The following is a 24,706-nucleotide window of genomic DNA, read 5'->3' as shown; positions in this document are numbered from 1 at the left end:
ACAATTTTACATATGAGTAACTATCTGATGTGGAAATTAAATGTTGAAATTGTATGTGCTATTTACTATGTCAAAATTATTTTCCATAAGATACTAACTCTGTTCACAAAGCTGAATTGTTTCATCATATTTTTGCAGCTGCAAGATGTCAAGATTTATTAAACATATAAAAAGTGAAGCTTAAATCTATCTACTTAATATACTAAAATTGAGTTTTTCTCCAACTAATGAAAGTGAGGTGTCACTTTTTCGTGAACCCATTTTCCTTCCAAAATGAATGCATTTAATGAATAATGTATAATTATACTAATTTAGAAAAATATCTTTATTTTAATTATATAAAATCAATATTTAATGCATTATTAAACTACTTATCAATTATTAATCAGAAATATTTTTAATTATTTTAATGAATAATGCATAATTATACTAATTTAAAAAAATATCTTTATTATAATTATATAAAATCAATATTTAATGCATCACTAAACTAATTATCAATCAAAAATATTTTAAATATTTTAATTATATTATTTTAATTATATTCATATCCTTCTAATTCTTATTCATTATCCAATGATTTTATTAGTGGCAAGTTGTTAACCCATTTATCTATAACAATATATAATCTATAACAATATATAATGCCAATACTGAATTTTTGGTGTCCAATTTTATGTTCCAATATTGTCCTTAATGATAGAAGTTCTCCATACATGCATGCGTCAGTTACTTGAAATAAAAAAACTTCCACGTTAACAATAACACATTCTTCTATCTCATTTTGATTCTGTGTTTTCACGTAGAAATCCGTAACCTCTTCTTCAATTCTTCATTTCAATAATTTATCCTTTTCAATTTTTCTTAATTCTCTTCTCCATTCTAAATGTGCTTCTCTGTATATTTATCTCATTTTTATTCTGTGTTTTCACGTAGAAACGCGTAACCTCTTCTTCAATTCTTCATTTCAATAATTTATCCTTTTCAATTTTTCTTAATTCTCTTTTCCATTCTGAACGTGCTTCTCTGTATATAACAATTATTTGGATGAGTTTTTGTGGATTTCTGAACTAAATAACAACGATGCCAAATGTTGATTTTCGATGCCATATATGAAAGGAGGAAAATAATAATGAGCAGTGATAAATAATTTTTTTATAGATCTTATTATTTTGTTTTGGGTATATTCAGTACTTTATACCAAGAGTTTGATCTCATTCTTCTGTTATTAATTTTTTTATCTCATTATTGGATTTGTAGTACTTTTTCTCTCACCACTAGATGAACTTTTCTGTATTTTTATTATTGTCATCCTTCTTCTTCTTTCAACATCGTGATTGTATGGCCTCCATTCACTATAATTACAAATTATTACATTTTAGTTAAATCTCATTTTTTTAAATTGTTTTATATTGAATGATATTTTTTTATTTTTTTAAATTATTGATTATGTAAAGTATTGTAATTAAAATTTGAGTACATAAATATTTATTTTTAAATTAAATTAAATAAATTATATAACAAAAAATTTAATGATTTTGTATTCTACAATATTGTTTGGTATATAATTCTGATTATTTGATGAGTTTAAATTTGATAGCGTTGCGTAATTAGATGCACGTGAAACTATTTTACACTAATAGAACATGAAAATTTAATTTTTATTTGATTAACATAGAAAAGACGCACAAACAAATTGTACCTACCAATAATTTGTTAAAATATTGATATGTTTATTTCCTAAACAATTAATGATGTAGAGTACTGATATTCAAGTACATGCAAATTCGTTCATAATTAAATTAAAATAAATAACTTATATTGCAAAAAAATTATTAATTTAATATTATTCATTTGATATATAGTACTAATTATTTGATTAGCACATAAAAGACGCAAAAAAATCTGTACCTATCAATGGTAAAGTAAAAAAATTTTCATGGATATTTTGCTAATCTTTTTTTGAATTTTTAATCAATTCTATGTTGGTTAATATTATTTTTTTTAACTGAATATTAGATAACATATAACATTAAAGATGTGGTAGGATAAAAATATTTATTAATTAATTTTTTTAAATAACTTGATAACACAATAAACATCTAAATTTTCTATTATATATTCTTTAACGTTTCAACATTCACGATATTATACAGCCTAATTTAGATAGCTAAAATACAGTAAAATAAGTAACAAGAAGATATAAAATTCTACTTTTTGTTATGTGGTATAATGATGATATAATAATATAATAAACTGTAATATTTTGGTACAAAAGAACATATCAAGAGCCTTCGATCTTTTTATTTTAATTTTGTTAAAAATACTAATATCATTTACTTTTAATTTATAACTTTCAAGATAAATATAAAGATGTGACCTTTTATACTTTAGATGATTTAAAAAATTTATTATAGAAGAAGTTAAGAATATGAGTGAGTGAGAGACAGAGAAAATTTTTTAACATATTAAATTTGAGTTATATCAAGTGATGATTAAAAAACAAATTAAAACTCTAAATTCAAAAAAAATGTCTCTCTTTTTACAGTGTTTCACTTTAAGTAATTATTTTTTTATAGATAATATTTAAGTAACAAACAAAATAATAAAAAGGTTCGTATTAGATTATAAAAACTAATGTCATCTTTATAGTAGGATTGTATTATTTCAAAATATGCAAAATAAAATAATAAAATATAATTTAATTAATTTACCCAATAAAATAAATGTACAACTTATATAAAAGTAGTCAAATATAAAAAACAATGTATGGGGAGACTATACCATTTGAACTATAACTCATTGACAACTTAAATTTATAATTATTAGTTAAAAACTTACAATAATGTACTATTTTTATTAAATTAGTTAAATAATATATTTTAATATTATTTTTATGGATTATTGACATCAAATTTTGATAATTTGAGCAAAAAGTTTGAATGCTTTATGTGTACATCTTTTTTAATAGAATAATAAGACAACTTAAAATGCACATAAAAAAAAAACTATTATTTTATACATCTAGATATTCAAAAGACACAAAAACTAATTCTTTTAACAACACTTCAACGACTCATAAAAGTTAACACAATAAATGATTATAGATTAAAGCGATAGACAAGATTGAAAGTTGCGATAATGGTACTTGATGATCATTAATTACGATCGGGTAAAGAGAAGGTGGGAGGAGAAGAAGAAAATGAGAAGGAAAACAAGGCAATAATAGTGTGTGATATAAAATAATAGTAAGAAAATAATAATGTGTGATACAATAAGAAGATATAATAAAAGTATAAATTAATAATTTAAAAAATAAAATTTTTTTTATCTATTAAAATTATGAATAAGAAATTAAAAAAATACTTTGAATATAAATTTTTATATTTGCTTCAAATTAAACAATGTTAAAAAAATAAATAAATTTTTTAATATCTTATTTAATTTAAATTTTTAAATTTTAACGTCCTAAAAGTTAAATAACGTATAAACTTTTTATATTTATTTTTAAATATTTTTTATTTTTAATTTTAAATTATTTTATCAAATCTATAATTAATTGAATTCACTCCTATAGTAAGGAATCAATTTAATTGAATAATCTTGAAGCGTTTATATAGTTATTTTTATGATCAATAAATCTGACAATTTTTCAAGACTCAAAAAGTTATTGATAAAGAGATGTATGATAGATTACAAAAATTTTTCTCAGATACATAATTTTTATATTCTTCTATTTTGTTTATTAATTATTCTTATAATTTGATATTTAAAAATGAGAAAAATAAGCATTTTTATTTCTTCTGTTTTTTCATTATTATTTATAGAAAAATGAAGGCCTCTTTAGATTTAGATCCATATTTTGGCCTATCACTTAAAAAAGATGAAAACAAATATAAATATCTATGAAATTTAAATAAAAATGATCTTTTATAAATAATTAATATGTATTTTGATTTATATATAATCTTTTTGAATCAGGATAATATTATTATCATTATTTGTTGAACTATATTTTTTCTGATAATATATATATATATATATACTTCTTTATTGTGTGTTTTTATCATTTAACATTTTAAAGATTTTTTATAATAATTTTAGTTTTAATAAAATATAATATAAATAAAGCCATGTTAATATTAAAATAATAAAAAATACTTATTTAATAAATTTTAAAAATGAATAATATATTAACAAAAAATAAAAATAATTTCTTAAAAAACAATAGAAAAGCGGCTGAACAGGCACGATAGTTCCTGTTGAGCCGCTAGTATTGATAATAATAATAATAATAATTTTATTAGGGTAAATATCAAATTTTATTCCTAATATAAAAATATAAAATTTAATTCCTTCCATTTTTATTTTACCATTATAAAAAATCATGTATGCTAGAAGAAAATATCATTCGTTTACCAATTACTCTTTCATTTGATAGCTTTTACAAGAATTTTTTTCTTCCTATGAGGCGTCGTTGCAAGAAGACAACTATCGTGGACACAAACTACCACACTCTCCAACTTTCGTGCTCATCATTCGGAGCTATATAAGATATGTTATCTATGAAGTATTTATAGACCATGATGTTATTATGTATGCATAAATAAAAAATGTTTCATATTTAAATTTAAGTCATTTACCTGTTTGTGGTATATTGTAGTGTGAAATTACTTTCAATATGTGTTGTGTAATGACATTATGTTCTAATTTAAGCTTTTACTTTAGAACTGTATTATGATTTTATCTCATCATTTTTTCTTAGATACCAAGTTGACGTATTTTTATTTATTATTATTATTATTATTGAAATGGATGTGATATGAAATGTACAAAAAAAAACTTTCACATTCAATTTATTTTATTGTAGTCTTCTATCTATTCTATATATTTTTATTTTCTTTTTAAATGTTATATAATTTATTATAATTTATACCAATCTATTTTCCCAACTAATGAAAGTGATGTGTCACTTTCTAGTGAACCCATTTTCCTTCTAAAATGATTACACTATTTCTTTCTTTTAAATTTATTTTTAAAAATTATTTTTAATTGATATAATTATATTATAATTATAAATAATTATACTAATTTAAGATAATTTTTTTATTATAATTATACTAATCTCTTTTAAATTTATTTCAGAAAATTATCTTAATTATAATTATATAACAATATTATACTTAGAATTTAATGAATAATTCATATATTATACTAATTTAAAAAATATCTCTATTATAATTATATAAAATCAATAATTAATGCATTATTAATCTAATTATCAATAAAAAATATTTTTAATTATTTTAATTATATTGATTTTAATTATATTGATATAATTCTATTTTTTATTCATTATCCTAAAATTTTATTAGTGACAAGTTATTATCTTAATGGTGACCTATATAATAATAATAATAACAACAAAAAGATAAAAAATTATATTTTAGAGAAATATAAATTGATTATTAATAATTGGTTATTAATAATGATAATTATATGATTAATTTTTAGTAATCATTAAATATATTTAATATAAATATCCAAGTTTAATTAGTTAACAAATGAAAAAAAATATTATTGCACGATTGTAGAAGCAACAATATATATATATATATATATATAAAAATAACTAATTTAATATTAATAATAATTCAATATATATATATATATATATAACCAATTTAATATCTATCTATCTACTTAATATATTAAAACTGAATTTTTTTTCAACTAATGAAAGTGAAGTGTCACTTTCTCGTGAACCCATTTTTCCTCTAAAATGAATGCATTTAATGAATAAATGCATAATTATACTAATTTAGGAAAATATTTTTATTATAATTATATAAAATCAATATTTAATGCATTATTAAACTACTTATCAATTATTAATCAAAAATAGTTTTAATTATTTTAATGAATAATGCATAATTATTCTAATTTAGGAAAATATATTTGTTATAATTATATAAAATCAATATTTAATGCATTATTAAACTAATTATCAATCGAAAATATTTTTAAACATTTTAATTATATTCATTTTAATTATATTGATATCCTTATAATTCTTATTCATTATCCAATGATTTTATTAGTGGCAAGTTGTTAACCTATTTATATTGATATATCAACTAATTGATTTGATTAGGTATTTAAATATCACACGATTTATTATAATTTATATCAATCAAATAATTGTAATTTATTATATCAATTATTTTAATTTATTAATTTATAAGGTACATAATAACACAGATGATTTGTTACTTATACTGATTAAAAACAATAAATACATGTTAATTTAGTTAAAAAAATCATTATTTTCTATGTTTTTCTATTTATTTTTTTTAATTCATTAAATCCAATCAATTATAATAAATTAATTATATCAACTAATTAATTCAATCAATTATTTTTTAATTTATTTTTTGAATTCAATAAATCAAATAAAATTAATTATACCAATTATTTGTATTGACTAATTGATTTGATTAATTCTTAAAAATATTTTTATTTAATTTATTTTATTTATTTAAATATAACTAATTAGTTATTTAATTTTATTAGGATAAATATCAAATTCTATTTCTAATATAAAAATACAAAATTTTATTCCTTCTATTTTTATTTTACCACTATAAAAGACCATATATACTAGAAGAAAATATTATTCATTTACCAATTATTCTTTCATTGGGTAGCTTTTACAACAATTCTTTTTCTTCCTATGAGGCGTCGTCACGAGAAGGCAACTATCATAGACACAAATCAGCACACACTCTTCAGCGATTTTCGGGCTGTTTTTGACCCAGTTCGCGGCCCAGAAAACACAGATTAGAGGCTATAAAGTGGGGGATTGCATCCATTCATAGAGAGGCTTTCACATTCACAATTTTAGGAGTAGATGTAGTTTTTAGAGAGAGAGGTTCTCTCCTCTCTCTTAGGATTAGGATTTAGGACTTCTCTTAATTTTAGGAGTGACTCTCAATCCCAAGTTCTTTATTTTTATTTATTTTCCCAATTTAGTTTATGAACTGTTCCAGAATGTAACACCCTACCACACTAAGCTTTACGCTTAAGTCGTAAAACGAAGGTGGTGTGGTATTACGACCTCTAAAATAAAATGAGTACATATAATAGCAGAAGAATTATAATATGCTAGGAGCCTTGAAGGAAAGGGAAAAATAAAAAAAAATTGCACAATAAAGGTGCAACGCTCAAGGAACGAGTTAATATTGGTGATAAGAAAACCATAACTATCAAACATAAGATAATAGAAGTAGGAGTAGAATACCAAAGATACAAAATAACAAGCTCCTAACTCAGCCTGCGAAGTCAAGACTGGCCGGAGAATATTTACACATATATACATACATATCCAAAACCCAAAAGTACATATACACAATCCTGCCTCTCCATAAACCTCTAAGAGGATCAAAAAGAATAAGTCATGCGGAGAGAAAGCTAAGTACATATATATACATCATAGCATAACAAAATATCCCAGTAACCACTCCGCTTCAAGAGTCCAGATGCCTAACGGGATGCCTCTCGACCTGCATCTGAAAAACAACAACATAGTATAGAATGAGAACCGGAGGTTCTCAGTATGGTAAAGGTACCACACACATAATATATAAGGTCCTGGGAATGCCAGAGGCAATCCTAGAACGCCGACACTCAGATTATAGAGCTTAAAGTATTAAACAGAAGCCATAAAAGGTGGTTTTCTAAAAAAATATTTAATCCTAACTTAACTTAACCTTAAATCTAAGTCCTATACTGCCATTCCTCCATACCTCCAACTCCATCATGCATTTTCACAGACAAATAGACAGATAAAAGCAAACACAAGAAGGTTACAACTACTGCAGGTAACAAATACACATTTATCATGGCAAATACAGATAGGCACTCCCAATTAGAGCACAAGCAAGTAATTCAAGTAATATGCATATGATGCATGCCTGTCCCATGGATGATGAGGCTCATCTGTCGGTTATCCAGCCAACCCGACAAGTCTGAATTGTACTTAGACTGTCCCCGACGTGCATCCCCAAGAGTCTATGCATAGTTTTTTCTCAAATAGTCAATAATACTCAATGGGGGTAACATTCCCGGGAATTTATATAGTGCCCGGTCACACACTTACGTCGTAGGATCAACAGAGTATCGAGTTTTCAACCTGGTACACGTGGTGGCAAGCCACGACACTTAATCCAGGGAATCTCGTATCTCAGATTATTCAAATTCATAAGCCATATAAATAATTCAATTATAATTCATCAACATCAACATCATTCTCAATCGCATTTCATTCATCATCATACATCAATCATATTCAATCCTTATCCTTCATTATCACACCTCCCATTCTGTCCATCAATAGTTCCAATTCAAAACATAACTCATTCTTTTCTAAATGAATCAAACTTAAAACATGCTCATTTTCTTAATAACTCTAAATCAAACCATATAACCTTTGAATTTAAATCTTTTTAAATAATCATATAAACAAAATCTCTAATCTCTAATTTTTATAAAATTTTGGTAGCATCTCCTCTAAAACTCGAACTTTGCCACCCTGTTCGGGTCCAAACCTGTATTCTTTTCAATTCAACATTCCCTTCCTCATTATCATAAAAATCTCCACAAAAAATCTACCTCAGATCAACAATTAAACTCATACAATATTCAAATCCAACAACTAAAATTCAACTAAGAGTCAGTTCACAAATCCTAGGCTTTTAACACAAAATACCTCAAATCAATAATTCACCGAATCATTAATTAATCAACAAGCACCAAACCAACCATGTTCATCAACAATAACATTCAACTATAATTCTCTCCAAATTAACATAGCAACATTCACCATCCAAAATTAATAACTAATTATCCAATAAACTTCAACCAATTATATTCATTGACAAATTACTAAATATTAAACATACACCTGCATTCCAACTTATCCTATGGTCATCTAGCCTAAGTTTTCACAGAACATTATATATTAAATGCAAGAAACCTAAACCATACCTTAGCCGATTCCCAAGTATTATTCCAAGAAAATTTTCCTAAAAGAACACAGCCCTCAAAACCTCAACTAATCCGCTTCCTCCAAGTTCCAGTATTCACAATTTCAAGCTCCAATTATTTATTTTCAACCTAATACACATTCATAACACATATATACCCAATTTAATACTCAAAGCTCAAATTTAATGAAATTAAAATAAAATTATCGTATCCTCACCTTACCCAAGCTTCACATAAGCAAGAGTGAATGTTTTTCTCAAGCTAATTGGATCCTAAAACATCAAAAATCAAAGAAACTCAACCTTCCCATTCAAAAATCCGAAAATTGGGGGAAAAGAGGGCTGAGAGTAATTAAACAAGTTACCAGTAAAATTGTTCCGGTAGAAATATAGAGCTCGACGCGGTGGACGCGTGGCCGCAAACGGTGCGGCAATCGGAGCTCGGACGGAGAAGTTACGGGGGTTGGAAGGTTACCGTAAGGGTTCGGGAGTATTTTCTTCTCCCTGTGGCTTTTCACGCTGCAGCTGGTGAAATGAAGAAGAAGGGGCTTTCGGGCTCATTTAAAGTGTGGGTCTGGTTGGATCGACAGTTCGGTTCGGCCCCGGTTCAACCGGTTCGGTTCGTTCGGTCCAATTTTGGACCGTTTTTTTCGAAATTGGTGTCAAAATTCTCGTTTCGATGAGCTCTATCCTAATTTAATATAATATTCACATTTCTAATCCTTCTTATTAAAAATTAATTTATTAACTAATTATCTACTAATTTAACCGGGATTTACATCCTACCCACCTAATAAAGAATTTTGCCCTCAAAATTCAAATATAGTTACCTGAAATGAGATGTGGATAGTCCTTTCGCATATCTGATTCGAGTTCCCAGGTATGTTCCTCGATACCAGCTCGACTCCAAGCTACTTTTACCAATGATACTTCCCTTCCTCGTAATCGTTTAACACTGGTGTCATCAATCCTCACCGGAATTACTGGGAGTGTTAGATCTCTCACTTGGATTGGTTCTGGTTCTAGAACATGACTTGCATCAGGGGTATACTTTCGAAGCCGTGATACATGAAATACATCGTGCAAATTCGAAAGGTACGGCGGTAAGGCAATTCTATAAGCCACTGGTCCAATTCTCTTCAAAATCTCAAACGGTCCAATATAACGGGGATTCAGTTTCTTGGTCTTAATAGCTCTTCCCACGCCAGTGGTTGGTGTAACTTTCAGAAAAACATGTTCTCCTTCTTCGAATTCTAAAGGCTTTTGCCTCTGATCAGCATAGCTCTTCTGGCGGCTTTGGGCTATAAGCATTCGACTATGAATCTTCTTTATCTGCTCAGTCGTTTCAGCTATCATTTCAGGCCCTAATAAACTCCTTTCTCCAGTTTCATACCAACATAGTGGAGACTGACATTTTCTGCCATACAGAGCCTCATATGGAGCCATTCCGATGCTCGCATGATAGCTATTATTATAAGCAAATTCAATTAATGGCATATACCGATCCCAGCTCGCAGGCTGGTCCAAAACACAAGCCCTTAGCATATCCTCCAAGGTCTGAATAGTTCTTTTTGACTGACCATCTGTCTGAGGGTGATACGCAGTACTCAAGCTTAACTGAGTCCCAAATGCACGCTGAAAAGCTCCCCAGAATCTTGATGTAAAACGAGGATCTCTGTCAGATATGACAGTAGAAGGCACACCATGCAACCTGACAATCTCTTTGATATACATTCGAGCCAATTCCTCCATTGTGCAACTTATTCGGATAGGAAGAAAATGAGCTGATTTTGTTAGTCAATCCACAACCACCCAAATAGCGTCACAACCAGATCGGGTTCTAGGCAAACCTATCACAAAATCCATTGCGATACTCTCCCATTTCCATTGTGGAATCTCCAAAAGCTGAAGGGTCCCTGATGGTCTCTGATGCTCAATCTTAACCTTCTGACACGTTAAACATTTAGATACATGCAATGCCACATCATTCTTCATACCTGGCCACCAGAACATCGCTTTCAGATCCTGATACATTTTAGTGCTCGCTGGGTGAATTGAAAACCCGCTCTTATGAGCTTCCTTCAAGATACTTTGTCGCAGGTCTCCAACATCAGGCACAATAATCCGGTTCTTGAATCTCCATAAACCATCCTGACCTTCTGACACTCTCCACTATTTTCCCTGTTCAACTGCTGGTAATATCTTATGTAATGCTTCACTATCTCGATGAGCCTTCAGAAGTTCTGATTTAAAATCACTTGAAATCTGCAATTGACTCAAACACAGGATTCCAGATTCTTCTCTAATTCCCAAATTCAAACCTTGAAATGCCTTTAGTAATTCTTCTTCCCGTAGCATCATCCAAGCTGCATAGAAAGATTTTCGACTCAAGGCGTCCGCCACAACGTTCGCTTTTCCTGGATGATAATTCAATTCAAAATCATAACCTTTCAGAAGCTCCATCCATCTCCTCTGACGCATATTCAATTCTTTCTGCTAAAAAAGATACTTCAAACTCTTATGGTCTGAGAAAACATGAAACTTAACACTATAGAGATAGTGCCTCCAAATCTTTAAAGCAAACACAACAGCAGCAAGTTCCAAATCATGTGTCGGATAGTTCATTTCATGCGGCCTTAATTGCCGTGAGGCGTATGCTACAACATTCTGGTGCTGCATCAGAACGCACCCCAAACCTTTTAGAGATGCATCACAATACACTTCAAACGGTTCACTTGGTTCAGGTAATACCAATACAGGTGCAGTAGTCAACTTGTGCTTCAATGCCTGGAAACTCTCTTCACATTCCGGAGTCCAGATAAAAGGCGTATCCTTCCTAGTCAATTTAGTTAAAGGTAAGGCGAGCTGTGAAAATCCCTTAATAAATCTGCGATAATACCCCGCCAAACCTAAGAAACTCCTGATCTCTGTCACTGAAGTTGGTCGCTCCCAATTCATCACTGCTTCCACCTTAGCAGGATCCACAGCTATTCCCTGCTTACTCACCACGTGGCTGAGAAACTTCACTTCACTCTTCCAGAACTCACATTTAGATAACTTAGCATATAACTTCCTGTCTCTCAGAATTTGCAGCACAGTTCGCAAGTGTTCAGCATGTTCCTCTTCAGACTTAGAATAAACAAGAATGTCATCAATGAAGACAATAACAAACTTGTCCAGATACGGTCGGAAAATCCTGTTCATATAATCCATAAATACTGCCGGGGCATTAGTTAACCCAAAAGACATCACTGTATACTCATAATGATCATAACGTGTCCTGAAAGCAGTTTTCGGAATATCCTCGTCTCTAACCCTTATCTGATGATACCCAGATCGTAGGTCAATCTTAGAAAACACACCGACACCCTGTAACTGATCCATTAGATCATCGATTCTAGGCAACGGATATTTATTCTTCACAGTGATCTTATTCAATTGCCGATAATCGACACACAGCCGCATACTCCCATCCTTCTTCTTCACCAGTAACACTGGCGCTCCCCACGGAGAAACACTTGGTCGGATAAAATGCTTACCCAACAGATCTTCCAGCTGAGCCTTCAGTTCAGTCATTTCTAAAGGTGACATCCTATAAGGAGTAATTGAAATTGGACCGGATCCAGGTACCAACTCAATTGCAAATTCAACCTCTCGGTTAGGTGGGAATTCATTAATATCATCTGGAAACACATCTGGAAATTCACATACAACCGAAATCTTCTCTAAACTCTGATCATCACCTGATACTCCCGCAGTTAATAACATAATACCCTGACATTCAGTTCCAGAACAGTTTACTATCATAGAATTCAAATAGTAACTATTCACCACAACTGGTGCTTCTGACCCTTCCGGCATAAACTGTACTGACTTTTCAGAACAATCAAGTAAAACATGATTCTTGGATAACCAATCCAATCCCAAAATGAGATCAAGACCAGTCATAGGCAAACAAATCAAATTATGCACAAATTCACGATGTTGTACTCGAAAGGGAACTTGTGGACATCCTATCCTGGTCACCATAGCTTCATGAGTAGCATTATATACTTTCAAATCATAACCTAAAACCACCATTCTCAATCCTAATTCATGGGCCTTTTCAAATGCAATAAATGAATGACTTGCTCCTGAATCAAATAAAGCATTTAAAATTTTACCAGCCATTTCACAATTACCTCTAATCAGTGTCTCAGATCCCTCAGCACCTATGGTAGAAGTGGTGTATACTCTCCCTGGCTGCTGCACCCTACCAGTCTCATACTTCTTCTTCTCCGGGCATTTGGTGGCCATATTCCCGGGCTGTCCACAAGAATAGCATACTCCAAGTCCGAATCTGCACGGAACTCCAGGGTGATACCTTCCGCACTTCTGACAATTCAGATCTTGCTGTGGCTACTTCCCAAACCTTTTTCCTTGACTAGCATTGGTATTCGGCCTTATGTAATTACCTTGACCCTGAGTCTGCTGCGGAACAAAACCTCCACGCTTGAAATTCCTACCTCTCGGAGAAAAATTCCTCCCTGAAGGCCTCTGAAAAGGCACCCTCAAACTCCCTTTCTCTGCTGCCGCCTTCCTCACACAATCCTCAGCCACCCTACTCTTATTTACCAATTCAGAAAATACCCTGATCTCCATTGGGGCAACGAAGCTCAGAATATCGCTTCGAAGACCTCCCTCATATTTAATACACTTCCATTCAGTAAAATCTTCAGGCGCACCTTGATAGATACGAGAAAAGCGACATAACTCCTCAAATTTGCTGGTATACTCAGCAACAGTCATATGTCCCTGCTTTAACTGCATTAATTCAAGTTCCTTGGCATTTCTAGCTGAATTAGGAAAGTACTTCTTATAGAACTCTGTCCGGAAAACCTCCCAAGGAATCGTAGCACCATCAGGCTGCAGGATACATCGTGTTCCCTGCCACCAATACTGAGCTTCACCTTGCAACTGATAAGTTCCAAATTCAACCCATTGCTCTTCAGGAACTTGTTGTGCCTGTAATGCCCTTTCCATAGCCTGAATCCAATTATCTGTATCAGTGGGATTTGAGGTTCCTCTGAAGGTCGGAGGGTGAACTTTCAGAAATGTAGCAAGTGTCATAAGACCATCCTCATCATTATTATTCCCATGATTACCCTGATTTATCTGATTACCCAATGCCTCAGCTGTTGCCTGCATAGCTGCAGCCATATTTTCCAGGGCAGCCATAAAGTCTACTGGATCAGTCCCTATGGGGACAGGAGTAACGGTGCTTGTCCTACCTCTACCTCGCCCGCGACCGCGTCCGCGAGTCGACATCTGGTCCCTATACACACCAAACAAGTGATATTAAGTTGATCAGTCTCAATATCGCAGGTCTAATGCTTTAAGTTCCAAATGCATGCTCACAAACGTTTATGCCATATATATCAATCATATATCCTAATAGCACATAAACACATATACAGAGAATGCACAGAAGCACAATCAGTCCGTCTTTCAGGCTCTATAGGAACGAACTGCTCTGATACCATAATGTAACACCCTACCACACTAAGCTTTACGCTTAAGTCGTAAAACGAAGGTGGTGTGGTATTACGACCTCTAAAATAAAATGAGTACATATAATATCAGAAGAATTATAATATGCTAGGAGCCTTGAAGGAAAGGGGAAAATAAAAAAAATCGCACAATAAAGGCGCAACGCTCAAGGAACGAGTTAACTCACGTGATAAGAAAACCATAACTATCAAACATAAGATAATAGAAGTAGGAGTAGAATACCAAAGATACAAAATAACAAGCTCCTAACTCAGCCTGCGAAGTCAAGACTGGCCGGAGAATATTTACACATATATACATACATATCCAAAACCCAAAAGTACATATACACAATCCTGCCTCTCCATAAACCTCTAAGAGGATCAAAAAGAATAAGTCATGCGGAGAGAAAGCTAAGTACATATATATACATCATAGCATAACAAAATATCCCAGTAACCACTCCGCTTCAAGAGTCCAGACGCCTAACGGGATGCCTCTCGACCTGCATCTGAAAAACAACAACATAGTATAGAATGAGAACCGGAGGTTCTCAGTATGGTAAAGGTGCCGCACACATAATATATAAGGTCCTGGGAATGCCAGAGGCAATCCTAGAACGCCGACACTCAGATTATAGAGCTTAAAGTATTAAACAGAAGCCATAAAAGGTGGTTTCCTAAAAAAATATTTAATCCTAACTTAACTTAACCTTAAATCTAAGTCCTATACTGCCATTCCTCCATACCTCCAACTCCATCATGCATTTTCACAGACAAATAGACAGATAAAAGCAAACACAAGAAGGTTACAACTACTGCAGGTAACAAATACACATTTATCATGGCAAATACAGATAGGCACTCCCAATTAGAGCACAAGCAAGTAATTCAAGTAATATGCATATGATGCATGCCTGTCCTATGGATGATGAGACTCATCTGTCGGTTATCCAGCTAACCCGACAAGTCTGAATTGTACTTAGACTGTCCCCCGACGTGCATCCCCAAGAGTCTATGCATAGTTTTTTCTCAAATAGTCAATAATACTCAATGGGGGTAATATTCCCGGGAATTTATATAGTGCCCGGTCACACACTTACGTCGTAGGATCAACAGAGTATCGAGTTTTTAACCTGGTACACGTGGTGGCAACCCACGGCACTTAATCCAGGGAATCTCGTATCTCAGATTATTCAAATTCATAAGCCATATAAATAATTCAATTATAATTCATCAACATCAACATCATTCTCAATCGCATTTCATTCATCATCATACATCAATCATATTCAATCCTTATCCTTCATTATCACACCTCCCATTCCGTCCATCAATAATTCCAATTCAAAACATAACTCATTCTTTTCTAAATGAATCAAACTTAAAACATGCTCATTTTCTTAATAACTCTAAATCAAACCATATAACCTTTGAATCTAAATCTTTTTAAATAATCATATAAACAAAATCTCTAATCTCTAATTTTTATAAAATTTTGGTAGCATCTCCTCTAAAACTCGGACTTTGCCACCCTGTTCGGGTCCAAACCTGCATTCTTTTCAATTCAACATTCTCTTCCTCATTATCATAAAAATCTCCACAAAAAATCTACCTCAGATCAACAATTAAACTCATACAATATTCAAATCCAACAACCAAAATTCAACTAAGAGTCATAGTTCACAAATCCTAGACTTTTAACACAAAATACCTCAAATCAATAATTCACCGAATCATTAATTAATCAACAAGCACCAAACCAACCATGTTCATCAACAATAACATTCAACTATAATTCTCTCCAAATTAACATAACAACATTCACCATCCAAAATTAATAACTAATTACCCAATAAACTTCAACCAATTATATTCATTAACAAATTACTAAATATTAAACATACACCTGCATTCCAACTTATCCTATGGTCATCTAGCCTAAGTTTTCACAGAACATTATATATTAAATGCAAGAAACCTAAACCATACCTTAGCCGATTCCCAAGTATTATTCCAAGAAAATTTTCCTAAAAGAACACAGCCCTCAAAACCTCAACTAATCCGCTTCCTCCAAGTTCCAGTATTCACAATTTCAAGCTCCAATTATTTATTTTCAACCTAATACACATTCATAACACATATATACCCAATTTAATACTCAAAGCTCAAATTTAATGAAATTAAAATAAAATTATCGTATCCTCACCTTACCCAAGCTTCACATAAGCAAGAGTGAACGTTTTTCTCAAGCTAATTGGATCCTAAAACATCAAAAATCAAAGAAACTCAACCTTCCCATTCAAAAATCCGAAAATTGGGGGAAAAGAGGGCTGAGAGTGATTAAACAAGTTACCAGTGAAATTGTTCCGGTAGAAATGTAGAGCTCGACGCGGTGGACGCGTGGCCGCAAACGGTGCGGCAATCGGAGCTCGGACGGAGAAGTTACGGGGGTTGGAAGGTTACCGTAAGGGTTCGGGAGTATTTTCTTCTCCCTGTGGCTTTTCACGCTGCAGCTGGTGAAATGAAGAAGAAGAGGCTTTCGGGCTCATTTAAAGTGTGGGTCCGGTTGGACCGACAGCCCGATTCGGCCCCGGTTCAACCGGTTCGGCCCGTTCGGTCCAATTTTGGACCATTTTTTCGAAATTGGTGTCAAAATTCTCGTTTCGATGAGCTCTATCCTAATTTAATATAATATTCACATTTCTAATCCTCCTTATTAAAAACTAATTTATTAACTAATTATCTACTAATTTAACCGGGGTTTACACTCTTCAACTCACGTGTTTATCATTCAGAGCAATATATGATATGTTATCCATTAAGCATTTATAGACCATGGTGTTATCATTATGCATAAATAAAAAAAATCCGTAATTAAGCTTAAGTCATTTACCTATTTGTGTGGTATATTGTAGTGTGAAATTACTTTCAATTTGTGTTGTGCAATGATATTATGGTTTAATTTAAGCTTTTATTTTAGAATTGTGTTATAATTTTATCTCATCATTTTCTCTTAGATATTAAGTTGTTGTATTTTTATTTATTATTATTGAAGCGGATGTGATATAAAATTTGTAAAAAAAAAAAACTCACATTCAATTTATTTTATTGTAGTCTTCTATTTATTTTTATTTTTTTATTCATTTTATTTTCTTTTTAAATATCATATAATTTATTATAATTTATACCAATTAATTAATTATAATTCATAATATCAGTTAGTTTAATTCATTAATTTATTATATACATGATAAAATAGATCATTTGTTACTTATACATTTATTTTTTTTTAAATCTAAATCTGAATAATTATATTTTCAGTTTTTGTTATGAATAAAATATTATTAGTAATGAATAATAATTAACGACTGATACTTTTAATCAAAGTGTTTGGATGATTTTTATATTTATTAATATTAATTATTGATTATTTTTTCATACATAAATTATATTATAATTTTATGTTAGTTCATAATTGATTAATGATTAATGTTCATGAAGCTATGTTACTCTAAATTTTATATTTTATAAATATTTTATTTAAATATAATTTTTTTACTCTAAATGAATATTTTATCAAATACTAATTAAAGTCATTCTTCCCTTTATTTTTACTAATCTATAATCTATTATCTAACTATTATATAAAATTAAAATCGTATTAATAAATTTAATATTAAAATTAATTTGGCTTTTTATTATTTAGAGTATTTTTCAGTCAATAATTTTATACTCTTTACTTTTTTTTTCAGTTTCATTTTGAATTTTAATTAGTACTCAAAGGTAGTGAAATTCTATTGATACTAAAATAAAGTTACAAAAGGGTCCATAGGGTGAATAAATAAAATAATGTGATACCCACGTTACAACATCCAAATAAAACAACTTAGGATCTAAAATGTTTATCTTTCTCTTTCTCGCCGTCTATTATATTATCTATTCTATCTATTCTATTATATGAAAATCGAATTTTTACCTTTAGTGATAGAATCAACGTAGTGTGCTTCTGCTTTATTTTGTTTAACTCATTAAAGACAATTCATTATGATGAATTAATCATATCAACTAATTGATTTGAATAGATATTTAAGTATCACATAATTTAAAATTATGTATATTAATTATTTGTTTTAATTTTATGATATATAAATTTAAGGAATAAATTAAAATAAGATAATTTATTACTTATTTAAATTGAATACAACAAATATAAATTAATTTAGTTAAAAATTTACTATTTTCTAATCTTCTATACATAAAAATGACAAAATAAAATTATAAAAATAATTTTTTTATCACTTTTGCTATTTTAATTTTATTTTCTTTGCTTTTTTATGTATAATTTTATTTTATATTAACTTTGTGTATTTAATAATAAAATATACTCATATTAATTCTATCATATAATATATTTTTCTCCTATATTAATCGAAAAATTTTAATAGTTATCAACTACATCTAATAAAATGACTGAGAAGTGAGAACTACAAGAAGTTAAACCCAAGTTTAAAATGCTGAAACAAAGAAAAGACAACAGTGGATATATGATTAGAGAAAAATGTATAATAATGATAAAATATACTAAAACTGAATTTTTTTCCAACTAATAAAAGTGAGGTGTTAATTCCTCATGAATTCATTTTTTCTCTAAAATAAAATCACTATTTTTTTCTAAATTTATTTTAGAAAAATATATTTATTATAATTATATTACAATTAACATTTAACGAATAATGCATGATTATACTAATTTAGAGAAATATTTTTATTATAATTATATAAAATCAATATTTAATACATTATCAACTAATAAAAGTGAGGTGTCAATTCCTCATGAATTCATTTTTCCTCCAAAATGAAAGCACTATTCTCTCTTCTAAATTTATTTTAGAAAAATATCTTTATTAATAATTATATTAAAATATTACAATTAGCATTTAATAAATAATGCATAATTATAATAATTTAGAAAAATAAAATAAAGTCCAATAATTTATCTTCCGACTGCACATGTTTGTAAAATAACCTTTAAGAAGGAGTCATGTATAGTAAATACGGTCGATGATTGTAAAATTGTATACTAACATTGATATAATATTATTTCATGTATATATTTTGCAGGCATCAAAGAAAAGTGTTGAGTTGTTTTTTAGTAGATTTAAATTATTTATTATTTATTAGAGAATTTTGTACATTAGAATTCTCTAATAATTTATTATTTATTTTGAGCTAATTTTGATATGTTCTTACTTGACAGTAAAACAACATATAAAAATTTGTTGGTGGGTCTAAGTATTATTAAGTTATTTATGGTCACATTGTGTATATATGTTTGATTTATTGAAGAAAATAGATTACTAAAACCAATTAATAACTATTTTAGAGTTAATATATTTAACACTAGCTTAAGAAAAAACAAATAATACATAACATGTTATATTTTTATTAATTAAATTATTATAATTTAAATTAATCTTAACAAAATAATTTAAAATTATAATTTCAATCTTATTACGTGCATGGCACGGGTTAATACACTTGTTCTATTATATAAAAATCAAATTTCTGCACTTAATGATGGAGCTGACGTGGCATGTTCTGGAGAGTGTTTCCTGATTTAATTATTTTAACTCATTTAATTCAATTTATTACAATGACTTAATTATATCAACTAGTTGATTTGATTAGATATTTAAATATTAATATAATTTATATTACTTAATTAATTATACTACATTAATTGTAATTCGTTATATTAGTGAATTGGTTTTTTCATTTATGAAGTCTAAAATAAAATAAAAAAATTTATTGTTTATTCTAATTAAATTCATTAAATTTAATTATATATTATATATGAATTAACGTTAATTTATAAATTATTTTACATTATAATATTCAATCAAATAAATTATAAATTACTTTAAATTATATACGAATGGAAAAATGGATTTAAATGTGGTTTATATAGTATAGATAGTATTAAATTAAAAACAATGCATTTTTAAGTGTTTTGGTATGACTTAATTATATCAGCTAATTGATTTGATTAGATATTTAAATATGAATGTAATTTATTATAGTATATAATACATTATTAATTTTACTACATTAATTGTAATCCCTTATATTAGTTAATTGGTTTATTCATTTATAAAGTATGAAATAAAATAAATAATTTATTGTTTATTCTAATTGAATTCATTAAATTTAATTATATTATATATAAATTAAAGATAATTTATAAATCACCTTATTTCCTTAGTCTTTTATATTCATGAATGGTTAAATTTTAAGTTTTATATTTCCGTAAGTAAAAGTAATATAAAGCAAAACTTTCTTTATTCTAAAACGGAATTATTATATGTATTATTAACTAATATCATCGTTAGATTTGATTTATTAAAAATATAAAATAATTTTATATAACAAATTATTAATTAAGCTCATTCTAAAACGTAAGCAAAATAAATTAATTTTTTAAACGGCCCAATGTGGATCTATAATTTATACAACAATCAAACAAAGCAAAGACTTTGTGAATGGTGATAAAAAGGGAATAAAAAAGTAGGGTCCACATCATGTCGACTTGCTTGCCTCCATTGTATCTTAATAAAATATGGACCTACGGAGACTAATCCCGATTACAAGTTGGACAGATAGAAAACCTATCCGGATCTCATACAATTAATTTCAACCCGCACCCAAAGTCCTCTTTTAGTCTTTTTGGGTCTTCTCTCTCCCAGCAAGCAAGCAAGCATATACGCCAGCAATGGAGAATGGCGGCTTGGCACTGGTAACTTCAGAACAGCGAAGACGAGAAGACTGGTTGCTCATACGACAACGGGATGATGACGGGGTTGTGCCGGCGAGGAGGTCGACGACGATCGGAGATGCTAGGGTGACCAGAGAGGTTAGATAGTGGATTGGCAATAAGAGACTTTCACGGATGTTGTGTCGTTCAGATCGCCGTCTCATTAGAATGCTCTCTATCTGTAACTGATGGAGGTGAGCTGCTGCAAGGAAGGCATGAATTCAAATCTTATTTTCATACCTTTTTTTTTACTCAGTACATTTTGATTTGTCATTATTTATGATTTAGAATAAGTGTTTTATTTTCAACTCAAATCTTTTTTCGTTTTTTAAATCATCAAGACAGATTTTTTCTTCTTTTGAATTATGGAGGATATGTGATTTTTGATGCACTCCAATTTTAAAATGATTTACTCAAAAATATACCTCTTCTTAGTTGCTATAAAATTCTAAAAGGTGTGGTCCTACAATCTTACCATACGTACTTGCTAGAATTTACGTTTGTTTTTATTTTTTTTACTAGAGAAAAAATGGTTAGGCAATATGATTTGTTGGAGATGATTGCACCGCCAAAAGAATATTGGAAGATTCATGTCAAAGTAACCAGACTTTGGTCTTTACCGAGATTCAAAGACTCCAAATCCATTAGCTCCATTGAAATGGTGTTAATGAATGAGCAGGTACTTCTAATTTTATTCATACACATAATTATTTCTTTGTTTTCATACACTTAGTCCCACATTTGTATGATCCTCACCCTCATAATTGTCATAATTTCAACCTCAACAGTTTTTGCTTTTCTTGGGACTATTCATTTAAAAATAGAATAAAAACAAAATCCAGTTCTGTATTTTCCTGCAAAAAAATATAAGCTTTTCATCATAAAAAAAAGATTCTGCAGTCAAAAACAAATTTAATATATAGCTCATATTGTATTTGGCCAATAAAAAGAGGGGTTTGGACATTTTTAGCAAGATTTTCATACGCAGTTATATAAAATTATAAATTTTAACTTGCAAAGACATGCACTAATGCCAAGATACATAATCACTAAATAATGCAGATTGGATATAAGAGTTTATGCCGACCAAAAACAACAAAGTTTGAGTCACTCTTGCTTTCACATCCTACAAAAAGCATAATGTATATCTTTGATAAAAAATAATACGCACATCACAACAAAATTGAGAATCAGATTATTTCTTCTTTGTTTATTATTCTCATCTTAAAGACTTAAATTTCCTAATTCCATATGGGTGACAACTAACAAGAGAGGTTTGTATTAGAAAAGTTTGTGCCAAGCATCTCCAGGTAGTGTTGACTATTGGAAACCAAGCAGTATAGCCTCCACTGATTTAACATTCAAAATTCTAGACTAAATCAATCACATTAAACAAAGATGTATATGGAGAGAAAAAAAGAGAGAAACATAATAAGAGCATGACTAACACATATGCATGTTTGTCATTAATCATAACCCTTTTTCTAAATAAGACTTAATTCTCATGCATGATTGTCATCATAATAATTGAAATCGCATAGCCTAATCCATTTAGCAACTTAAAAGTGGGGTTTTAACCAAGATTTTTGCAGCAAATACCGAAGAATATTACCAACGACTTCTCTTGAATACTCAAAGAGGATGTATGAATTTTTGAGATATAAGAACAGTAGGAGGAACAATTTATGCTACGTATAGAGATACATGCTTCACCCTTAGACTCTTGCAAGATGACAGAGAATTCATGGATGCAATTAAGGAAGCAAGCTCATGGGTCTCAGGATCATATGTTAGGAGGTTATTTGTCATTCTATTAACATCCAACAATATCTCAAGACCAGAACATGTCTGAAATAGATGTTAGCATGAACTCTCAGATGATATTTTGTATCAACAGAGAACCATGATGAACATGAGGGGTGAGTTTTTATTAATTGCAATTATAAAAGTTCTTCATTATTGATCATTTTTAGTTTGATTAAATTTTTATAGTATCGTATAATATGTAGAGTTAACTATGTCAGATGATGAGATTAAGCAGTTATGCTTAATGGATATAGACAAGATCTTACATTCCTATGATAAAACCTTGAAAGACTATCCTCCTATGCCTTTAGCAACTGAAGTTTGTAGTTCTTTGTTAACCGAAAGGGTTATCAGGGAAGAGCTAAACTTTAATAGGGATTATTTAAAGAAAAACGCCTCAGACATGTTAGCCATCGCAACACCTGAGTAGAAATATGCATTCGATAAAATTGTTACAGCTATATATTGTGATGAAAGGGCTTTTTCTTTGTATATGATCATGAGAGTACTGGGAAAACATTTCTCTAGAACCTTATGTCTGTTGAGATTCGCTCAAGGGGTGATATTGTGTTAAACATTGCTTCAAGTGGTATTGCATCTTTACTTCTTCCCAATGGAAGAACGATACACTCAAGGTTCAAAATACCATTGAATATAACTGAGGATTCTGTATGTAACATCAAACCTGGTTCCCCTCAAACAATTCTGATGTTGAAAGCCAAACTTATAATTTGGGATGAGACTCCAATGGTTAGTAGGTATTGCTATGAAGCGCTTGCTAAATACTTGGGTGATATCATGAGATTTTCTCTAACATATAACAAAGATTTGCTCTTTAGAGGAAAAGTGGTTGTACTAGGTGGAGACTTTAAACAATTTCTTCCTGTCATTCTACGAGGATCGAGACAAGATATCTTAACCGTGAATTCGTCTTACCTTTAAAAGTTTTGTCAGGTGCTCAAACTAACAAAAAACATGAGACTCTCTGTAGGGACGACTGCTTCAGATCAAGATGAGACAGAGCAATTTGGTGAGTGGTTATTGAAAGTTGGTGATGGTCTAATAGGTAACAATATGGATGGTGAATCTGAGATATGTCTTCCAGAAGATATTATTATTCCTTCTTCGGACCAGATATTTGATGAGTTGGTTCATTTTTCTTATCCAAATATTTTGGATAACATGTCCTGAAAGAATTTTTTCAAAGCAATAACTATACTGGCTCCCACGCTGGACATTGTTAAAGCTGTCAACAACCATCTGATGGCTATCATTCCTGGAAGAAAAAAATTATATCTCAGTTCAGATTCGATTTGTATGGATGAAGGGAATATGGAGAGCCAACTAGATCTCTATAGTCCTGAACTGAATAGCATAAATTGCTCTGGTTTGTCTCCACATAAATTAATACTTAAGGTTGGTTTTCTTGTGATGTTACTGAGGAATATTGACTAATCCAGTGGTCTTTGTAATGGTACAAAGCTACAAGTTAGGAAGTTTGGAAATCATGTCAT

The 24,706-nt window shown here is 29.8% G+C and overlaps 1 long non-coding RNA gene across 1 annotated transcript in view; it reads left to right on the top strand.

Annotated features, from left to right (window-relative positions):
- The window catches only part of LOC140177133 (uncharacterized), a 109,980-nt gene that overhangs the window by 65,073 nt on the left and 20,201 nt on the right, over positions 1-24,706 (top strand). The window lies entirely within an intron of this gene.

This window comes from Arachis hypogaea, chromosome 12, assembly GCF_003086295.3.
Source record: "Arachis hypogaea cultivar Tifrunner chromosome 12, arahy.Tifrunner.gnm2.J5K5, whole genome shotgun sequence".
In the NCBI taxonomy this organism is placed as follows: domain Eukaryota; kingdom Viridiplantae; phylum Streptophyta; class Magnoliopsida; order Fabales; family Fabaceae; genus Arachis; species Arachis hypogaea.
This window is presented reverse-complemented; position numbering and strand designations above follow the sequence as displayed.